This window comes from Pseudorca crassidens, chromosome X, assembly GCF_039906515.1.
Source record: "Pseudorca crassidens isolate mPseCra1 chromosome X, mPseCra1.hap1, whole genome shotgun sequence".
Taxonomy (NCBI): domain Eukaryota; kingdom Metazoa; phylum Chordata; class Mammalia; order Artiodactyla; family Delphinidae; genus Pseudorca; species Pseudorca crassidens.
Genome location: NC_090317.1, coordinates 16,266,981 through 16,285,737, shown reverse-complemented (window position 1 = coordinate 16,285,737; position 18,757 = coordinate 16,266,981). Strand labels below are relative to the sequence as shown.

Sequence of the window (18,757 nt, the reverse complement as noted above, 5' to 3'; positions counted from 1 at the left end):
GAGGTTATTTTCAGCTGGGGTATCAGAGAGGAGTCTGAACAGGTTCTGGCATCAGAGAGATGGGTCTTTGTAAAATGGGTACAATTTGGATCAGGGGAGACGTGGGTGAGAGAAGGTATGAAGGATTAACTCATCCATCCATTCATCCAAGAACCATTAACTAGAAACATATCAACCAAATATAATAAATGAGCCTCGAAGATATCCTGATTGGAATAAACAAACTGTAAAAAACGTTTGGGAGACATCTGGGAAATTCTGAATCCTGACTGGGTATTTGTTGATATAAAGGGATTTTAGTTAATTGCTTTGAGGTGTGACAATGATATTGCACTTATGTTAAAAAAAAAAAGAAAATCTCTATCTTTTAGCAACATATACTGAAGTATTTCTGGATGGAATATGATGTGTTGCATTTGCTTTAAAATAGTACAGTGGGGCTTCCCTGGTGGTGCGGTAGTTAAGAATCCACCTGCCAATGCAGGGGACACGGATTCGAGCCCTGGTCCAGGAAGATCCCACATGCCATGGAGCAACTAAGCCCGTGCGCCACGACTACTGAGCCTGCGCTCTAGAGCCCACGAGCCACAACTACTGAGCCCACGAGCCACAACTACTGAGCCCACGTGCCACAACTACTGAAGCCTGTGCACCTAGAGTTCGTGCTCCGCAATAAGAGAAGCCACCGCAACGAGAAGCCTGTGCACCGCAACGAAGAGCAGACCCCGCTCGCCGCAACTAGAGAAAAGCCTGCGCGCAACGAAGACCCAGCACAGCCAAAATTAATTAATTAATTAAATTGTAAAAATTCCTTAAAAAGAATAAAATAGAGTGTGTGTGCACGTTGGAGGAAATGGATAGGGAAATGTAAATGAAATAAAATTGGTGTTGATAATTGTTGAAGATGGATGTTGGGTACATGTTAGTTCATTATACTATTTTCTCTGTTTTGTATATGTTTATATTTTATAATGAAATATTTTTAAAACAAATATTAATTGAATGCCTACCATATTCCAAGTGACTAGAGGTATAAACAGGAAAGACACGTTGCCTGCCCTCAAGAAGGCTATGATCTGGTGGGGGGAAAAGATCCCCAAAATCAACAGGTCTGTAAAGGATCACCTGCTGTACTCACAGTATAAACCAATTGCCTTGGGAGCAACTAATTCTGACTGACTTGGTCAGGGTTTACTCTGAAGATGAGGTAAGGCTTGACTGTTTCACGAGTAGAATTTACAGGACTTGGAGACCTATTATACATAGAAGAAGGAGTAGAAGGAAATGGAAGTTTACCTTGGGCACCAGGGCAGGGGCGGCACACCATTAACAAAGACAGGGAATACAGGAAGAGAAATGGGTCAGGGTAGGGGTAGGCATCAGGGGTATACCTTTGAAATGTAGAGATGTCCAGGAAGACATTGAAACTGTGTTCTAGGCAGAAGTAACAAAGGTTTCCAAGGGGGATGTACAGGGTGCGTTTCAAGACCCTCCTAGACCTCAGGCAGATGGCCCATAGGGTCTGAGAGGGAAGAGGTGGGAGGTAAGGCTGGCCGAAGCGGTAATGTGCTCGCTGGGGGTTAAGCTGGACTCCACCATTGCCACCATGTGTGATGATCATGAAATGGTGCAACTGTCAGTAGGCTTGAGGCCCCTTGTGGAAGAAGACACTTGAACTCTGTGGGTTACAGGGATAGAGAAGTCATGAAGATGAAATATGCAGCATCACTTTGTAAAAAGAATCATTTACCAGAAAGAAGCAGCCACTTTGGATGACCACAGTAAAAGTGATTAACTCTCTTCTTTCATTGTTTTGGAAGCGTAGTATACTGATTTGGATTGAGGGCTCTGGAGCCATGCTGCTTGGTTTTAAATCCCGGCTCCAAAGTTTCTTAACCTCTTTGAGCCTCAGTTTTATCACCTGTACAGTGTGGATAATAGTGTCTAACGCGAAGAGTAAATAAAATGAGGAACAAATAAAATGCTGCATATAAACTGTCAGGTATGTAATACAGTTTCAATAACTTAGAATCATTGGTCAGAATGTACTTTTTGAAGAGAAGGCAAAGGACTCGACTACTTCATATGCCGATAAATGCTTCATATTTCCTTCCCAGGGTGCTTTAAATTCTGTCGAAATCTAAGACCCTTCTCCTCAGGCCTATTTCATTACTCAAACAGAAATGAAAAAGATCAGATCTGAGATCATACCATCTGATTTCAGTCTGTTTAATTTCTTTTTGCTTCTTGATGCTGAAAACATTACCAGAATGTGGCACACAAGTTCACAACTTGGGCCGCCTCTTTCTTTTCATCTGTTTTGCTTATTCTGCAACACAGTCTCCCACATATTTTAAGTGGAACATTGTGTTTCCATGACCCACAAAAGTTGAGTTCAAATCCAAGGAGATGAAGTGTTCAGAGGCAGACAGGGCTGGCCTAGGGTGTAGACCAAGCGTGGGCAACGTGGAAGATCTGGGCCTTGCACCTAGTAGGAGCACATCAGGAATATCTAAAGAAGGGGGGAAGGGAGGAAAGAAGGTGGGGGCCGGAGAGGAGGGGGGAAGGAAAGATGGAGAAAGGAAGTGGGGAGGAAGAAAAGGATCTTGTGAGGAATGAACCACAACTAACACTGATGAGTGCCAAAGGATGGCCAGAAGGTTCCCTGGGAGAGGGCCCTTCATAGAGCCCTCCATCTTGGATGGCTGTTTGGGGGCTGGGCGCTGGGCCGCTACTCTATTCCAGGAATTGCCTGCAGCGGAGCTAATTGTTCAGAACCTTCTTGGGATCAGGGTCGGGCAGATCGACTTCTTTTCCTAGCAAGCATGAAGCCACAGCCTCTCCTGCCAACCAGAAAGACCAAACATCAGTGCTTCTGAGGGCTTGTTATGAGAAAAGGGAAGGGCCACGCGCCTGGTGCCAGGGGAGAGAAGGGAACCTTGCAAGGGCTTAGGCTTTCTCATAAGGGAGGCCAGCGCCCAGTTTGTGTACCCCTGGGGAAAATAGGAGTCATCAGACTGGATTTGCTTGATCTATACTTACAGCTGGCCGCCCTCCACCCAGCCCTCTGATCGGCATCTTAACAGTGGAGAATTCCTTTAAGCAGATGGAGGGCCCGTCTTCCTCGTGGACCCCAGCTGTCATTTCCTCTGGGCTAGGCAGGCTTCTCTCATCAGCAATCCCTCCCTACTGATTATCCCGCCACATGCTCTCATCTCTCAAATGAAAAAGAGAGAAAGGAATCTTCTCTTGTCCCTAATTGTCCCTCCCGTTCCACTCCACTTCTGTTCCCCTTTACAGTGAAACAGCTCAAAACAATTGTCTATACTATGCTGTCTCTACTTCAGCTCCAATTTCCTCTCCGAACCCGTTCCATCAAATCCGTCCACTTCCCTACACAGGCACCACCCTAATCGAAACCACCATCCGCTTTGATAGGGACTATTGGGAAAGCATCTTAACTAGTTTTCCTGTTTCGATCCTCAGTCTCCTCTGAATCTTTCTCCACATGGTAGTCAAGGTAGTCTTTTAAACACATGAAAGGATGCTCAACATCACTAATCATTAGAAAAATGCAAATCAAAACTACAATGCGATATCATCTCACACTGGTCAGAATGGCCATCATCAAAAAATCTAGAAACAATAAATGCTGGAGAGGGTGTGCAGAAAAGGGAACCCTCTTGCACTGATGGTGGGAATGTGAATTGGTACAGCCACTATGGAGAGCAGTATGGAGGTTCCTTAAAAAACTACAAATAGAACTACCATATGACCCAGGAATCCCACTACTGGGCATATACCCTGAGAAAACCATAATTCAAAAACAGTCATGTACCAAAATGTTCATTGCAGCTCTATTTACAATAGCCAGGACTTGGAAGGAACCTAAGTGTCCATCGACAGATGAATGGATAAAGAAGATGTGGCACATATATACAATGGGATATTACTCAGCCATAAAAAGAAACGAAATTGAGCTATTTGTAGTGAGGTGGATGGACCTAGAGTCTGTCATACAGAGTGGAGTAAGTCAGAAAGAGAAAAACAAATACCGTATGCTAACACATATATGTGGAATGTAAAAAAAAAAAAGGTCATGAAGAACCTAGGGGCAAGATGGGAATAAAGACGCAGACCTACTAGAGAATGGACTTGAGGATATGGGGAGGGGGAAGGGTAAGCTGGGGCAAAGTAAGAGAGTGGCATGGACATATATACACTACCAAATGTAAAATAGATAGCTAGTGGGAAGCAGTCGCATAGCACAGGGAGATCAGCTCGGTGCTTTGTGACCAGCTAGAAGGATGGGATAGGGAGGGTGGGAGGGAGGGAGATGCAAGAGGGAAGAGATATTGGGGATATATGTATATGTATAACTGATTCACCTTGTTATAAAGCAGAAACTAACACACCATTGTAAAGCATTTATACTCCAATCAAAATGTTAAAAATAAATAAATAAATAAAAATACAAATAGGACCTAGAATACTACTGGACAATGAAAGAGAGCAAACTATGGATACACACAACTGCGATGACTCTCAAGGGAATTAAGCTGAGTGAAAAAAACAATCCCCAAAGGTTACAAACTGTATGGCTCATTTACATAACATTCTTGACAGGACAACATTGTAGAAATGGAGGACAGATGAATGATTGCCAATGGCAGGAGACTGGGGGGACTGGGGAGGGGGTTGAGGCTAAAGGAGCAACAGGATGGATTCTTGTAACGATGGAACTATTTTGTATCCTGACTGAGGTGGTGGATATATGAGTCTACGCGTGATAAAGTTGGATAGAACTAAATACACACACGATCACAAGTAAAACCAGGGAAATAATAAGATTTGTAGATTGTACTAATGTCAGTATTCTGGTTATGATCTTGTACTATAGTTTTGCATCGGGGGAAACTGGGTAAGGGGTACATAGGACTTCTCTGTATTATTTCTTACAAATGTATGTGAATCTACAATTATCCCAAAAGAAAAAAGAAATAGGAAAGAAATATAAATCAGGTCATGTCATGCCCCAGGGGTGAAGCCATTCATTCACTAGCTTCCCATTGATTTTGGAATAAAACCGTCTGTTGACTAGGATGCAGTCCATGATCTAGTCTGTGCCAGTCTGTTCAGGCTTATGCTACCCTCCCCAGCTCTCCTGGTGCCAATCACAACCACCACCTCATAGTCCTAAAGCAGCAAGATTTGCCCCCTCCTGGCTTTCATATGTCTGCTCCCTCTTTTCGCAAGGCTTTTCACTGGCTCTTCCTATGGTTGCTTCTTTCATAACTTTCAGGGCTCAGCTTAAATGCCACCTCCTCCTTTCCTAACCACACAATTTGCACCCTCTCCTTTTGCTGCACAGGCCTAATCCCAAATTTGATTATTTTCTCACTTCTTAATCGTCTGTCTCCCCACTAGATTGCAAGCTCCCAAGGCAGGGTGGCGGGTGTTCTGCTTGACTCTGCCATGTATCCTCAGCGCCTGGCACTGTGCCTGGCACACGGTGAGGGCCCAGTAAACCGAAGGCTGAGTGAATGAATGAGTAGCCACGTGCCGCTTTGCCATCAGTGCTTTTTCGAATGATGCAAAGCCCTCTGTATGGTAGCTTTGGGCTCATGATGGGACTCCTTTCGCTCCCCCCGGCCGATTACTAAGGGAAAGGGTCGCCGGTGGGTCCTTCGGCGTCCCTCAGAACCACGGGGCTCCTGCAGTCTGGGCCGAATCCGGGTGCGCTCCGGACACGGGCCGCTTTGCAGGGGGTGTGCTGGCTAGCGTAGGCCACCGGTGAGGCCACCTTCGCTCGACTCTCTTTGTTGCTCCCACCTCCCCAGCGCCGGCCGCGGCTGCCTGCAGTGACTCGTGACTCCCCGCCGGCCTCGAGGGCTGCGGCGCGAGGGCGGGGGTCCCCGGGCGCCCCCAGCCCGCCCTCCCCTCGGCCTCCGGGGCGGGAGCCGGCCCTCCAGGAAAGCGCTCGCCCCTGTCTCCTCGCAGCCACCTTCCCCGCGCGGCCGCGCCTTGCAGTCAGCGGGCCGCCCCCCGAGACGGAGGCACGTGGCCGCACGGGTTGCGTGGCGCCCTCGCCCGGCCCCCGGCCGGGCCGGCTCCCGCGCGCGCGCGCGCGCCCCGCACCGCAGCCCCCGCAGGCCGAGCCCCGGCTGGCGCACGCCCCGCCCCGCCCCGGGCCAGCCGCGCCCGCCCCCGCCCCCGCGCGCGCGCGCGCCCTCCCTCCCCGCCTCCCCCACGTGCCCCTCCCCTCGCGCCCCTCCCGCGCCCTAGATCCACCGCCCGGCCGAGGGGGCTCAGTCCGCAGCCGCCGACGCCGCCGCCGCGCCTTGGCCTCGGTGCAGGCAGCGGCCGCCGCCGAGACAGCCGCGCGGGCGAGCATCCCCAGGCTGTAAGCCCGCTTTCTCTCCGCCTGTGCGTGCATGCGTGTGTGCCTCCCGCCCAGCGGGCCCGCGTCCCGGGGGAGCGGCTGCCCTCCTGCCCCGCCGCCGCCGGTCGCGGGCTGGCCCCCGGGGCGGGTATCTGGGGCCTCGGGCCTCGGCCGGCCGGCCGGCCGGCCGGGGACGGGGGCTGCGGGATGGCCGGCCGCGGGGTCCCCTCCTCTGCCCTCCCGCCGGTGCGTGCCTCAGCCTCCCTCGGGCTCTCGCCGCAGGGGTGGCGGGCGGAGGGGACCGGGAGCGCCTGGAGCTGGGGGAAGCGGGAGGGAGGAGGGGGCTCTCCCTGGTTTCCTCTGCGGAATGGTGGGGAGTGGAGAGAGAGGGAAGGGGTTCCCTGGGCTTTCTGCCCGAGGATGGCGGGCAGTGGGGGGAGTGGGGCGAGGTGGGGGGCACCTCTCGGTTTTCTCAACGAGGATAACCGGCTGGGAGAGAGGTAGACGGTGGGGAGAGCGGGTGAAGATGAAGTAGAGGGCTCCCCTCGGTTTCCTCCTCGAGGACGGGGAGGGAGTGAAGGGGAACCGGCCTCGGTTCGCACGACGAGGTGGGCGGGGGTGGGCGTGGGAGGGAGTGGAGGTGAGGGGCTTCCAAGGTTTGCTCGTCGGGGATGCTGTGGTGGGGAGGAGGGGGGAGCCGCGCTGGTTCTTCTCTAAGGGGATGGCGGGGGGAGGGTGTTGGCGAATGGGGGTGGGGGGAGGGGGGGTTTCAGCTCCAGCGCGAAACCTAGAGAAGCAGGAGGAAGGTTTTGTAACATGGGTTGAGCCTTAGAAGGTGGATTTTCAAAACTGCAGGGTGTGACCTTTCCGTCTCAGAAAGCGTGAAATCCCTACAAGGTGCCGTCTGTTCTAGGCTCTGGGAGAGAGGTTTCTGCTTTCGAAGTTTCTCTTTCTCTTCCATTCCTCGCGGCCTCTTCTCAGGCATCCAGGACTAGGTGGAGGTTTGGAAATCAGCAAGGAAAGATTGTGTGTGGTTCGTGTTCGGTGCTATATTATCTTCTGCGTTTGAGACTGTGCGGGATTCTCAGGTTTGTTTTGATTGCCCTTTACAATAAAAACCCTGTACCAGCGAGACCCCTTGGGAAAAGAAGAGAACAAGGTTTATTAGGGGGACTCCAGGTTTGGTTTTTTAATTTCCTGAAGTGCAAGAGATACGTCGTTGTAGCATTTTGCTTGGCTTTCAGAAGACGTAGTAATAGAATAAACGTATGTCTTTGCTGGAAGTCCCCTATATTCATTTAAATTACTCCATCGGGATTATCTGAGCCCCCTTTGATTTGAATTTGGAATAGATCCAGATTTCCTAATTGGAGCCATCATTTTGTAATTGCCTGTAATTCTTTCCTGGGTTATCAAATCTATGGCAAGCTTATAGAGCACCAGGAATAATTTTTTTTCGTTATCTTGATTAAGACAGTTTTAATGTAAATTTTATGTTGTTCTTTGGAAATGTGAACATTTGCAGAATAGCATACATTTAAATTATGAGCCCCTTGGAATTTTGCAAAGCCTTTCCCTCCCCAGCTCGTCTCCAGGAACAGAACCCTCCCCATTCTTTACACTGAGGAAGCAAGGGCTTCTGGGATGGTAGCTTTGCCTTTGGAAACTCATGCTCATATTTGCTTAGGAAGAATACATATTGAAAAGGTTTAGGCCTTTAATGTGGTGATGCTATACGTGCTTTCCCATTTTGGTTACATAAGGTTCCAATCTAGTCTTTACCTTCAGTCTTTAAAAATGCTTATTTAACATTTTTCAGAGCAAATATAATCTTTATGCAACAGGAAATTGGTCAGATACGCCATGATTTGTGTGAACCACCTACCAATAAGTATATAGTCTAAGACTACCATATGGATTCTGTAACCATATATGGTTTTTGAAATTCTAGGCTGCCATTCCCATATTGAATTTTTGGAGAAGGAAAGCGCTCTTTTGTTTTTTGGGTTTTTTTTAACCAAGTCTAGATTTTTGAGTGAAACTTTTAAAAAATGGTGTAAGATTTAAATTGGGAAAATTCCTCTTATATGATACCAGGAAATTGAAGCTAATTTAATATGGATCAAACTAATGGACCACTTAAACATGATAATTTACTTGTGTACTGGAAATGATAAACTGGAAATGTTTTAAGTGGAAATAGAGGTTTTGGTCTCAAAGGTGGACGAGAATGCATTTATTGTTTTTTATAAATTTATTTATTTTATTTATTTAGTTTTGGCTGTGTTGGGTCTTCGTTGCTGCACACGGGCTTTCTCTAGTTGCGGCGAGCGGGGGCTACTCTTCGTTGCGGTGTGCGGGCTTCTAATTCCGGTGGCTTCTCTTGTTGCAGAGCACGGGCTCTAAGTGCACAAGCTTCAGTAGTTGTGGTGCACGGGCTTAGTTGCTCCGCGGCATGTGGGATCTTCCCGGACCAGGGCTCGAACCTGTGTCCCCTGCATTGGCAAGCGGATTCTTAACCACTGTGCCACCAGGGAAGCCCCGAGAATGCATTTAAACACTATTATTTGCACCATTTCTAATGTTAATGTGATACCCATTCTATATACTGGGCAATGATCTTAAAATAATACTTTAAGAATACAATTTAAATCTGACTGTTTTTTTCTCTTATGAATAGAATGCTGAGAGTGGTGAAGTCTTTTGCAGAGAGAAGCATGTGATGGTGGTGGGCCTTAAGTTTCTCTAGACAAAAAGAGTAAATGGAGTGTCTTTTGCGCAGCTTTTTAAGAACCTGTTGTTTGCCCTGCGGGACTGGAGAAGGGAAAAAAAAAGATAAGGAACCTTGAAAAATTAACAAAAATATGATCAGATATCTTTCTAAATATTCTTTAAATTTTTGCTCATATCCATTTGAAAAGTAATTTGTAAGTCAAGGCTTTGCGTAAGACATTGACTCTTACCTCTAAAGTTTTGACGTTAAAAAAACCAAAAAAACTGTTCACTGACGGATGGCAGCTAACCTCCTGAGACTGATCCATCCCTGTTTTCCTGCTTCCACCTCCCGGCTGCCTCCTTGCCCTCTTGTGCCAGCAGCTTTGGCTCTTATAATCTTGCGGGAGTTGAACAAATGTTCGTGCTTGCTTGAACTTTGGGCCTTATCTGTTTGGCTGCTTTCCCCAACTTTTGCCTACAAAATTTTTTTGGTTAATTGAATTTTCCAGTTGTTTGGGTTTGGAGTAAAAGGGAGCAGACTGTAATTATTTTCTCTTAAAAGATCTTTTCTTTCAGCTCCTGTTGAACGAGAGCAAAGAAAGTTTCTTTTTTTTTTTTTTTTCAACAGAGTACTTAATTAAGCAGAATATATGACCATTTATTTATTCAACCAACATTTACTGAGTGACCGCCTCTGTTGGAGGCTCTGTGCTAGGTGCTGGGATGCACAGTGGATAAGAAATGGCTCCTGCTTTCTGGTGCAGTTATTAAAATGAAAAATAGACAGTGAATTCGTTGTGAATAATCAAGAGTTGTCCAGAGTCTTTTGGACTTTAACATAGCACTTTATGTACAGTAAACATGCTTTAGCCATGCAAACAGGGGAGCCGTTTCTTTCCAGGGTATTAGTCACTGCATAAATTCCATCTCACCTTCCCAATGAAGACATACTTAGTTTGGGTAATAACATGGTTTATAAGTCATCTTAAGGTCAATGACCTTTTAACGTTTTATGTAACGTAATTAGGACATAGCAGATTCCTTGATATTAAAAGTTCAGCATTTTGTATGACTGTATAGAGTAGTGAAAAGATAACCAGGCCAGCATTCCTTCCTGTGACTTAAAGCAGCTTCTGACAGCAAATTGGGCCAAAAAATTTATTTTTCTATGGTCACGTTTGAATTACAGGTACTAATGAATGATGGAGCCCAGAGGAGTAGATAAGACTAAATGGCAGGGCGAGTAAACCTTTGTCCTCCTGCAGGGCTGCCTACCGAGGTGGCTGAGAATTCCCATCTGCAGAAAGTGCTAGACGAGTGGTTTTTAACTGGGGCAGTTTTGTCCCCTAGGAGACATTGAACAATGTCTGGAGACAGTTTTGGCAGTCACAGCTTGGGGTGTGTCTAGTAGGTAGAGGTCAGGCAAGGGGCTTAAACATTCTAGGATGCAAGAGGCAGTCCCCCACACTGGAGAATCATCTGACCCAAATTGTCAGTAGTGCTAAGGTTGATGTAATTTCCTCTATGAAATGCAGTAGAACTTAACTTCAGGAGAGTAGAGAACACTAACAGTGTCTTGATGTGACTGAGTTGTTGGCCAAGCTTACTTTACTAGTCTTTAAAGTGACTAGTACCTGAACATCGACCCAAATCATGATTTGTCTAGTCTCTTCATTTTTAAATTAAGAACCAGGCTCAGAGAGGTAAAGTAATTTGCCCTCGGTTGCACAGCTGGGCACGGTTAGGAGACATCAAAATTAAGATTGTCTTACCCCTCAGAAGTTCATGGTTTTGAGCACAACGTCATACTGTCTCCCTTGCTGTGTGCTCTATTCAAAGTCTTAACAAAATTAAAATTACTACATGTGCTGTATACCATTGAGTTTGCTGGAGAGTAATTAAAACCATGAACGTTAAACTTGATCATACTTGGAGTAAGTGGCCAGGAGTAGGGGGCGAAAGGGAACTGGTTACTCGAAGGCCTACGCTAGTTCTAGAAAATATGTGGGTTGAATTTACACCCATTATGTAATTTGATCCTCAGAGGAACTCTGCAAAGTGGTTATGATGCACATTTCATAGATGAGGCTAGTTAAGTAACTTGTCTAAGATTGCACAACTAATAAGCGGCAGAGTTGGGATTTGAACTTCAGTCGTGTGACTAAGCCACTGTCCCTGGCTGCTTGGTCTGGAGCTTGGTGTTGCTGAAGGGGAGTGAGGCGAGGACCCTGCTGCAGAGAGGTGAGTGACTGGTCCTGGGTAAAAAGTCGTTTCGGAGGTAATGTGTTGTAGACACAGATCACATCCGGGTGGAGAAAGGAGAGGTGAACTATAATGCTATACCTTCCTCAACTGAGGAGAATTCAGCTGAACGTGGAGTTTGTTCTAGAGATCTACCCTCACCGAGCCTGCAGTTGTCATTTTGGGGAACTTTATTGTCTATCTTCCTCGAAAATTGTACTTTTTATGGTGGTGAAGCTGGAAATTACCTAATTATGTTTATATCCTTTCCGCAGCTTACCTTCAACCTTTTTTGGACTGTCGTATAGAACTTAACAATGATAGCATTTAGTTTTGTAGTCTTTGTACACAATTTAAACATTTATTTTTGCTGTGGACGTTGTTTTTATAACAAGCGTCATCAAATTCAATATTTGTGTTTTCCATATGGGGGGTGTGTTTTGTTTTGACAGCTAAATATTTATTTTAACTTTTGATGTGTTGTGTTTTAGAGCATAGCAAGAGAAAAAAAAAAAAAAAACCAGCCCAATAGCAACCATATTTTGTCTGGAAAGCTTTTTTTTTTTTTTTTTTTTTTTTTTTTTGTGGGTAGAAGAAGTACCTCATGTTTCATTTCATTTACTTTAAACTGGAAAGGAATTTTAACCATGCTTCTCAAGGGCCAGGATGCTGGAAAAAAAAAGTTATTTAGATAAAACGTATGTTTTGATTTCCACGTAGGACTGTGAGCCATAGATTCTGATTATAATAATGATGTCCTGATTCTGACTACAGCGGCCAGCCACTTGGGTAATCAACCACTGTGTGCAGACACGCGTTGTGATACTGTCTGACTTCATATCACCGCCCCCCCGTGATTTTAGAGTAGACTTGAGAGATCTGGTAAAACTTGCAAGAATGCACTAATCCTTCTGAAAATCTATTTTTTAAATGATAAGAGTGGTACTTTTTCATTGTAGGGAAATTTAGAAAATACAGACAAGCCTAAAGAAAATAAAAGTCAGTTATAATCCACCACCCAGAAGTTAGTGACAATGTTTTGTATTTCTTTGTTAAATGCAGTGATTTTTTTCATGGTGGACTCAAGTCCATTGCAGAATCTCCAACTTATAAGTGTAGTCTAAGGTTTTTTAAAAATTTTACCAAAAGATCCTCTGAATTACTGTCGCATCTCTAGATAGAAGTCATGGTCATGAAGAGTGAAATGGGAACGCCACCCGAGAGTTAGAGAATGATCATGTGGCCTCCTCATGTAAGCTCCTTAAAATTCTTTCTCCTCCAAGTTGAGTAGTAGAATTTCAGCGCTAGAAAGGGCTGTCAAGACCCCGCCCCCCTGCTTTGTTTTAGAGGTGAGAAAACTGAGGCTCAAAGGGGCCAAACACCTGATCCAAGGTCATGTGATGTGTTAATGTCAGAGTTCCAATTTGAAGTTTTAGGTCCTCCATACGTAGGTAAGTTTTAATTTCCTAATCAAAAACTCTTCACAGCCAGAACTTTTTGTTGGCTTGTCCCTCAAAAGAACAAGGTATTATGGTGAAAGTATATTAACTGTATACTGAAGGATACCAAAAAGGCCAATTTTTTCCTAATTTCAGAAAATGATCAAAACAGTTGTTTGCAGAAATTTATCATATTATTTGCTTTACTGAAATTGAATATTAGTGGTGGGGAGCCTCTTTTGTGCATCTAGCCTTTAATTTCCTCTGGCCTAGGGAGCAAGTACAAGTACCAAGGCCTATGGAATATGCATAGTCACAGAAATGCAGCAACGACTTCGTAAGAGTCTTTACACATACTAGCCTGAAAGACCCCAATTGGAGCCATCGCTGCATGAAAGTTTTCTTTTCCTTTATAAAACGAAATGTCTGTTAAAATTGTGGTAAAGTTCAAATTGTGGGAAAGAAATTGTAAAGTGCATTTGCTTCCAAACTCAGGAAGTTATGGCAAATGCTGGCACAAGCGCATGCGCGCGCACCCTCACATGCGGTCGTTGTTTTAAATCTGGCGCTGTTAAAAAAAAAATAAGTTCTTCAGCTTCCCGCCCTTTCTTTCTTCGCCCTCTTTGTGCTTTCTGTAGCTGTGTGGGCCCCTCTCTCTTCGTGTCTCCTTTGCCTGGGTGTCTATTTTACTCTCAGGGTGACCTTTTTTCGGTCCAATGGACTCTGCCCACTTTAATTTTTCCGGGCTCCAGAGTCGTCATCAAGTTTACCTGCCGCTGCGTCTTCCCCTTCCCGCATTTGCCAGTATTACAGTTACCCCCAACCTGGGCCAGGTCCGTTTTCCAGCCTAGGATGGTCAGGGAAGCTGCTCTCCAGAACAGGTGTCGGGTGAGATCTGGTGTCCCTTGATACAGAAATGTCACTGTTAGAATAGAATTCAACAAAATACATCTGGAGATTACATAGGCTGTGTACACATGTAAACCTGTGAACACAAAATCATCCCTTTTCTGTGGCCAGGGCTCCAGCAAACGCTAAAGCTACGTGAAATAATGAATATGGATCCTCACTGCCAAGGGCTTACTATTGGAACAAGTGAGAAAACTGTCCCCTTGCCTATAGGGCTGTGCTGTGAAGTAGCTTCCCCTCCTGTTCCTCATTATTGCCTGCTAATGAATATGTGCACTGTCAGCGAGCCGCCAGCTCTTCCCAGCTTCCTGCAGCACACTGTACTGCTCTTCTGGTAATGGGTTTTGCTCTGTATTTAAACCAATGAGATTTGCTTGAGCTTCATTTTGGAGCTACTATGGGTGTAAAATACACAGATAGAAGATACACGTGTACCGGCTTTGTAAGTGCAGTGAAACCTAGGAAAAGAGAAGAGCAGCCAAAGTAAGTCTTGGTTGCCAGCACTCTACATTTTGTGGGATTTATATTTTATTCACGCACCTAAAAACTCTGGTTCTAGGGGCAGGACAGGAAGAAAGATGCAGCCGTAGAGAATGGACTTGAGGACACGGGGAGGGGGAAGGGTAAGCTGGGACGAAGTGAGAGAGTGGCATGGACATATGGACACAACCAAATGTAAAATAGACAGCTAGTGGGAAGCAGCCGCATAGCACAGGGAGATCAGCTCGGTGCTTTGTGACCACCTAGAGGGGTGGGATACGGAGGGTGGGAGGGAGGGAGACGCAAGAGGGAAGAGATATGGGAAGGTATGTATATGTATAACTGATTCACTTTGTTATAAAGCAGAAACTAACACACCATTGTAAAGCAATTATACTCCAATAAAGATATATAAAAAAAAAAGCGAGTCATGTACCAGAATGTTCACTGCAGCTCTATTTACAATAGCCAGGACATGGAAGCAACCTAAGTGTCCAATGACAGATGAATGGATAAAGAAGATGTGGCACATATATACAATGGAATATTACTCAGCCGTAAAAAGAAACGAAATTGAGCTATTTGTAATGAGGTGGATGGACCTGTCTGTCATACAGAGTGAAGTAAGTCAGAAAGAGAGAGACAAATACCGTATGCTAACACATATATATGGAATTTAAGGAAAAAAATGTCATGAAGAACCTAGGGGTAAGACAGGAATAAAGACACAGACCTACTAGAGAATGGACTTGAGGGTATGGGGAGGGGGAAGGGTAAGTTGTAACAAAGTGAGAGAGTGGCATGGACATATATACACTACCAAACGTAAAATAGACAGCTAGTGGGAAGCAGCTGCGTAGCACAGGGAGATCAGCTTGGTGCTTTGTGACCACCTAGAGGGGCGTGGGGTAGGGAGGGTGGGAGGGAGGGAGACGCAAGAGGGAGGGGATATGGGGATATATGTATGCATATATGTATGCATATAGGTGATTCACTTTGTTATACAGCAGAAACTAACACAACATTATAAAGCAATTATTCTCCAATAAAGATGTTAAAAAAATTAAATTAACAAACCAAAAATAAAACAAACCAAAAAAACTCTGGTTCTTACATATATTCAAAGCATAAAATGTTCCATAGACCTTCTAATCACAAGAATTTGCAATATCCACCGAGTTCTAAATGTGCTTTAGAACATGGGATAGATGGGAGTGTAGATAGATGGGATAGATGGGAGTGTAGAGATGGGAGTGTAGAGATGTTACCGTCAAGGTTGTTTTGACGAGGATGGTACAAAAGTAAATTTCTCTACTCGATTAACAAGTTTTGTTATTCACTTTCACTTTTAGAGTGCGGATAAGGCTGCTTGGCTCCTGTCAGATTAAAAATGTGTGATTTATTAGGAAGAGGTTAAGGGCTGGTTTTTCACTGAATTTCTGCCGGGTCTAGTATTAGACTTTATTCTTGTTTGGGAAGCTGATGGCCAGCGTCTGTCTATAGACATAATCAATCATCTGTACTTTCGTGTGACCAGTTGAACTGAAGTAACAGGTGCCCCTCCCAGGTTTCTTAGAGACTAAAGCGTACACACACACACACACACATAAATTCCAAAAATTTTTGTATCACTAAGCCATAGTAGTGGATTTAGACATTTGAATTAACAAAAATGTATGTTTTTCAATAGTTTGTAAGAAACACCCTGTAAATAATGGTAGTTTCACATACTTAAAACGATTTTTATAAAAAGTCCTCAGGCAGATGGCTTCTAGAAGCTAAGGAGACACTTTAAGTTCCTTGTCAAAGGTTCTGTGTCTCCAGATGCCAGGGTCAGTTCAAATTTTCAAATTCTAGGCCCTTCCCTTCTAGGCCATAAGATGCAGAATTTTCCAGTGTAGTAAGCACACCTAACCACACTAAGGAAAGAAGCCAAGCAGCCCAGCTAATAGGAGGTGAAAATGCATACTCGCATCTACAGATAAAGCAGTCGGCCTTTGTTAGAGACACTTTTAAAATATCAAACCCTCCCCAATTTATTAAAGAATAATAGATATAATTGTATATAGTTAAAGTGTACCACATGGTACAATAAATAAATCTATTTTAAATAAGTTACAATAGATAGATGAGTTTGGGATGAACAGATACACACTACCGTATACAAAACAGAGGTTCGGCTGAGGGGAGGGACGCTTCAGGGAGAGGCTCAGCCACGGTCAGCAGGCTTGTTGCTTTTCTGGTCGCCACTCCCCCGGCCAGCCCGACAAGATGCGCCAGTAGCGCGGCACCGATTCCTCTCGCTCTGAGCAGCCTCACCCTTTATACCGGAAAGCTGGAGGGCACTGTGGGGAAAACAAAACAAGAAGAAAGTGGAGGAGGTGCTAGAAGAAGAGGAAGAAGAACAAGTGGTGGAAAAAGTTCTCGAGCGTCAAGTGGTAAAGGGCCAAGTGGAGCACCTCCTAAAGTGGAAGGGGTCCTCCGATGAGGACAGCACATGGGAACCAGTAGAAAACCTGGATCGCCCCGGCCTCATTGCCGAGTTCCTGCAGTCACAGAAAAAGGCACACGAGACAGCTAAATCAGAGGGAGGCAAGTGCAAAGCTGATTCTGATGTGTAAGATAAGGGGGAGGAGAGCAAACCAAAGAAGAAAGAAGAGTCAGAAAAGCCACGAGGCTTTGCCCGGGGTTTGGAACCGGAGCAGATTATTGGAGCTACAGACTCCAGTGGAGAGCTCATGTTCCTGACGAAGTGGAAAAACTGATGAGGCTGACCTGGTCCCTGCCAAGGAGGCCAATGTCAAGTGCCCACAGGTTGTCATATCCTCCTATGAGAAAAGGCTGACGTGGCATTCCTACCCCTCGGAGGATGATGACAAAAAAGATAGCAAGAATTAACTCTCCTGACTACCAGCCCCTGTCACATCTGACTGTGGGTTTCAAGTGGGGAAAGAAAGAGTTCTACTTGTCTTGACACCGTAGAGGGGGCTTGAGAAGATGTCCTTTGAAGAGCCAGTATAGTTTCTGTGCCCTACAGCAGCCCAAGTGCTTTAAAAACGCTCCATGCTGTATAGTTTGCACACCCATCCCAGTGGAGGGGAAGGACGGTCAGTGTTTCAAGACAACCCATTCTGAACTTTGCTGAGAAAAGCAAAGAGCCTTCTATGAAGGACAAAACTTGCAGAATGAGATGTGGGAGAGCAAAAGATACTGTAGATCTTCAAAGAGCATCTCCACAACCCACAGCCTTCTTCCCAATAGTGTTAACTCTGCATTTTTACAGCATAGCATGTATGTAGTTTTTGAGTATTACTGGTGTATTATTTGGGGCGGGAGGGATGAGGTGGGAAAGAAGGGAGGTGGGTTAGGGTCATTTTTGTTAAAATTTGGGGCCTGATGGGGGAAGTGGTGAAACAAAGGAAAGAACAACTAATGATGATTTGGTTCTGTGTCCAGAATATTTCATCCTTTCAAAAAATGTCATTGGCAGCCTAAATGAGGACTGAGACACTGTTTAAAAGCTGTGAATGCCTGAAACTTAGAAGCCAACGTGTTCCCTGCCTGAGCTTAATGCTGTTCCCAACAAAGGACTAAGCCAGTTAAGAAGTTACCAAAGCTGTGGTCTGTGGGATGGAAACTGGTTGAGGAGGAAAAGTCTTATTGGAGTGTATATGCAGGCAGGTCATTCTGTCTTAGAGGTGCTAATTCTTGAAATTGACAAGACCCTTTCTTTTCCAGTTACGAAGTTATAAATGTCAGCTTCTCCACCCAAGCCACTGGCTGAAGTATTTGGGGAAGGGCAGAGGGTGGTATAGGAGGTGGGAGAGTAGGGAAAGGCAAGGGCCGATGCTCTTAGGGTGGAAAACTCTTGGAGCCTCTGTTTTTTGAACTTTGAAACCATTGGTGGCAGGGTTCAGTCACTGACAGCACAAATTCACTGAATCACTTCAGGAGTTGAATGATTTCTGAAGCCCTGGTCTCAGGAGAAGATTAAACTTTCATACTGGGGCAGTGGTTCACTTTAAAACAAAACAATTTTTTTTTAATCCTAAGAATTAACTAAAACCCAAAATGCTGTCTTGAATCATGAGATCCATCAGTTCTTGACATCGTCTAGACCTGCATCTAGAACTCCACTGTAAAATCATTTTAGGCATGTGTTAGGTTTCTGTGAAAACTTTTGTTTAACTGTTAAACTTCATACCAACACTGTCAGTTTTTGTCTTAATGAAAGTATAGATTTATTAAAAAACACACTAAAAACAAAATAGATAACAAGGACCTACTGTATAGCACAGGGAACTATATTCCATATCTTGTAATGGAAAGGCATCTGAAAAAGAATAGATATATTCATATATGGATAAGTGAATCACTTTGCTGTGCACCTGAAACTAACACAACATTGTAAATTAACTATACTTCAATTTAAAACATGGTTTAAAAAATAACAAGAAAATAGACAAAAATGAAGTGTACAATGTGATGATTTGATACACGTGTACACTGTGGAATGATTATCAAGATGATTTAATACCCGCTGTATGGAGTATCATTTATGTACAGTAAACTGCGTCCAGTTAAGGCATAC

General features: G+C 44.9%; 1 protein-coding gene and 1 pseudogene across 1 annotated transcript in view; both read left to right on the top strand.

Moving 5' to 3' along the window:
- Window positions 1-6,264: 6,264 nt before the first annotated feature.
- The window catches only part of FHL1 (four and a half LIM domains 1), a 60,989-nt gene continuing 48,496 nt past the window's right edge, over window positions 6,265-18,757 (top strand). Inside the window, exon 1 of the mRNA XM_067724100.1 lies at window positions 6,265-6,403. The gene's annotated coding sequence lies outside the window, so the exon portion shown is untranslated. The remainder of the gene's footprint in view (window positions 6,404-18,757) is intronic.
- LOC137217334 (chromobox protein homolog 1 pseudogene) lies at window positions 6,435-18,368 on the top strand (annotated as a pseudogene).